General features: G+C 39.2%; 1 long non-coding RNA gene across 1 annotated transcript in view; it reads right to left on the bottom strand.

Moving 5' to 3' along the window:
• Positions 1-3,555: 3,555 nt before the first annotated feature.
• Positions 3,556-4,033, bottom strand: part of LOC102201551 (uncharacterized) — a 1,722-nt gene continuing 1,244 nt past the window's right edge. Inside the window, exon 3 of the long non-coding RNA XR_311397.1 lies at positions 3,556-3,620. This is a non-coding gene — a long non-coding RNA (uncharacterized LOC102201551). The remainder of the gene's footprint in view (positions 3,621-4,033) is intronic.

Here is a 4,033-nt window from a genome sequence, read left to right as displayed (position 1 = left end):
TAGGTGCGGTGACTCCCAAGCTAGGCGAGTGTTTTGGATACCGGTAGTTAAAGGGAGAAAACTACAAAAGAAGAAAAGATCATTGTGTGAGTTTGAACTGAACTCCCACAGCCGCAAGACTTTCCAGTGGTCATGTTATAAATGATGACTTTGATCTTTTTTTACCCATAGTCACTGCTCTATCCGTATCTATCTGCTACCTTCTGGACATACTGTTTTTTAGGTATCAGTGTTATCCTCATACTTTTGCTGAGTCTAAAGAGGAAGAGCAAAACTTAGCTCTAACATTCTGTTACATAAATGCTAAATGTTCTTACCAGGGTTGCTGAGGTCAACCTTGGTTAATTCAACATTACCTTGGAAATGTTTTGAAGCACCACTCATAACTTTCTGTTTTTCTAGGAAATTGGGAATTTGCAATGAGTTACTAAAAGATTTACTGAAACATGGAAATGGAAATACACTGTATAGGGCAAAAACAGAAGTAAGTAGACTTCATCAGTCTTCAGGAATTGATTGTGTGCACGTTAGCATATGCTACTTCCGGTGCGGAAACTCCTGTGGGGAGCTTTGTTTCCGTTGTCCTATTCGCACCCTGTTTACGGTCCAAAACAAGTTAAGCAAATGAATGAATCAAGCAGCGATTTACATTTCTATAGATGTCTTGGGCATTTACCCAATATGTCTGTAAATGATGTTTATCGACTTTATATTTCTCAGCTGTCCCTCGCGGGTGTTATGTTCTAGAAATAACCAGCGATAGGTGAAATCAAGTAGCCAATTTTATTTTTTGACGGTGCAAAATGTTTCGTGGACATCGTGGACATACAGTACTGCACTTCAAAGTCACACTGCTAGCGATGAGGACGCAGGACACAATGTGACGTAAAAAAAAAAAAGCATGCAAACTTGCACTAAAAAATCCGCGAAACAGCGAGGTGAAAGGTGAACCACGTGTGAATGTGTGTGTGAATGGGTGGATGACTGGATATGTAAAGCGCTTTGGGGTCCTTAGGGACTAGTAAAGTGCTATATAAATACACACCATTTATAGCAAGGGACCACTGTAATTTTTAAGGTAAGTCACAACATACCCTTCGTAAATACTAATGTATAGAAACCTTTACCAGCAATCATTCATTTTTTGTGTGGCTTTTTTCACGGTTTGTTAACATGCTGTGTAGGTGTGTACTTGACTAGCTGATATCGACATAATGGGGGAAACATCTGGACTATTCTTCACCTGTAGTTTAAATGCTGAACATTTGCCTGTTTAGATCATGAGACCAGTCACTATACAGAGATGTGCTTCTGAATGTGGACGATGTGTCTTCTGCTGCAGTGATGCGGTTCTGCTTGTGTTGAGTGATGTAAACAACTGATCGATCTAAACTCTTTAAACGTCAAAATTGATCATTAGATTTTTTATGACACAACAGCGGTGAGTGTTCCCACCTTCTGCTCTTTGTAACTTAACGCGATCTTTCCGTTTTTGAGTTTTGGACATGATTTTGGAGTATATCTTTGCAGTAGCGATTGACTGCAAAGTAAAGCTACCGGAAATGTACAACCCCACATCCGGCCTCAAACCAGGAAGTTAGCATTTTCTCGTGCACAGGGTCAATAGTTCCTCAGGTTTCTCTTCTTCAGACATTTGCTGCCTTTTTTTCTTTTCTCTATGAAATGTTCTGGGCTCTGGTGAGGCCAATCCATGACTAATAGTCTTCCATTTTACTGCATTCACAGTGTGTTTGGGATCATTGTCATGGTGAAAAATTAAGCTGTTGCTAATCACATGCTTTCCAGATAGTACTGCATTGTTGATCATAATGGCACTTTCTGACAAGAAGAACACCACTGGTTAAAATACAACCCCAAACCATGACAGAGCATCCACCGTGTTTTACAGATGGCGTGGCAACTCTCTCCTGACCTCCTCAACTTGACAATGATATGAAGCAAAAAATGTGAAACCGTATTTATCACTCCATAAGACCTGTTACTGCTGATTTTCAGTCTGATTCTTGAGTAATTTAGCATACCTTAGCCTTTTCTCCCAGTTTAAAATGTCATAAGAATTCCTCTTTGAAAACCACACTTTCGCTGACATCATTTCTGTTTAGGCTTCAGTGAACAGTAGATGCAGCTTGAGAGATGCATCTACCTACACACTGCACACAATGTCAATATATGGTAAGTTTTCAGCAAATAGCTCTTTGTAAATCACCTTGTTTGTATAAAAGTACTGTTTTCCGTCTGTCAAACCGTGTCATCTTTGGCAATTTTTATAAAATCAACAAAAGAAATGGCAGCCAAGTATGTGTTTTTGATAGATGTCTATTAAGAAACTGCTTAAAGATTCAATCTTTAAAATTGCTTCTTTGTTAAGTTGACTCACTCTGAAAATGTTCTGGTACAAGGATTGGACTGAAAATGAGTGAAAAGACAGCTAAAGAAAAACTTTGGAAGACCTTTAGAAAGCCTGGAGAACTACCGCTTAAGACCACTTTCAAAAAATGCCCATAAAATCTGGTTCATTGGAAGCAAAATATATAGAAATAAGGGGTAGCTCAAGACTTTTGCACAGTTCTGTACATTGAGGAGTCAGGAGCTTTTTTTTCGGGAGTACATATATCTTAATATCAGTTGATACGCTCACAGATTAACCTGCCTGATAGGTGGTGATGTGTGCAAGCCCACCAAAAATGGAAAACTGGAGAGATAAGCAGAAATTTCACATTACATCTCCCCTACTAAGCATCTCCCCGTTATTCATCCTTTCACTTTATGGACTTCTCAGCTCTTGTCTCTTCCCTCATCCTAATGTTACAACTCATACTCCTGTTCATAATTAGGTCCCCTGACACTTTCCTCACTGTCCAGCTGTAAGGGTGTGCTTGTATCCTTGTGCTTGTGACGCTGATAAGGAACATACTCCATTTATCATATCACAGGTATGAGTCCCCGATGAATTGAGAGTTAAAATGTCCCTTCTTCCAAGTGTGTGCTTCAATGTGTGTGTTCGGACGTGAATGTGCGAGCAGCATTTTTCAAGCAGGGCTGTGTGTACAGCAGTTTGGTGTCTGTGCATGTGATGCACGCAGTGAGAGATGAAGCAGCAGGAGAGTTGAAGGACAGTATGTGTTCTTGAAAAAATACGTCAGTAACTAAAAGGTTCAAAAAGTAGTTTCTTTTTCTCCTCCGTGTGTGGCTCCACATGTGGCTTCATCCCTAGCCTGTGGAGGGCAGTGTGACCCCAATAATTCTGATGACACCCGAGAATTATAGAATAAAATCAAACTATATGGTAGAGAAATACCCTTTTACTGCTAGCTTTCTAATGCTTCTCACAAGTAGTAGCAGGTTTTGCTGTTGCCATTTTCTTAAATGCTCCTTAGCTCAAGGTTGGCAACTTGCACTTTAAAGTGTAATTATGGTACAAGGGACATACTACACAAAACTATTATCTGATTCAAAACATAGTATAGTAAAGCATTTGGCCACCTAGGACAGCTCAAAAGACGCACTGGTAAAGTAACAGATATTTTCCTGGGTATTTTATTTTTCCAGCTGAAGATACTCTTTCAAGCCCCATGTTGATCTTATCCTCTTGTGTTCCTCTGAAGAAAAAAAAAAACTACCATGAGAAGTTGTTTAATAGATGTGTGAAATATTGCCACTGCATTTCATCAGTGCCACATGTCAGAAGCCATACAAGCAGACTCTGCAGAGTTGTTCAACTTAAGAATCAAGTGCTTCTTATTCACAGAAGTGTCATGTCCTCTAGCTTCAGCTGTGCTTTTGCAGTTGACAAAGTGTGTGTGTGTGTGTGTGTGTGTGTGTGTTGCACAGGTTACTGTAGTATGTGAACTACAGTAACCCCCCCCCAAAAACAAAAAAAAAAAAACCTACTTTTCTTTTCAATCTTTTTTTTACAATTTATAGAAGTGGTCCTCTTCATCTACTATATCTCTCTATATATATATGATAGAGATAGATAGCTATCTATCTATCTATCTATCTATCTATCTAT

Source organism: Pundamilia nyererei, unplaced genomic scaffold (genome assembly GCF_000239375.1).
Source record: "Pundamilia nyererei isolate P.nyererei 1_Seehausen unplaced genomic scaffold, PunNye1.0 scaffold00003, whole genome shotgun sequence".
NCBI lineage: Eukaryota > Metazoa > Chordata > Actinopteri > Cichliformes > Cichlidae > Pundamilia > Pundamilia nyererei.
This window is presented reverse-complemented; position numbering and strand designations above follow the sequence as displayed.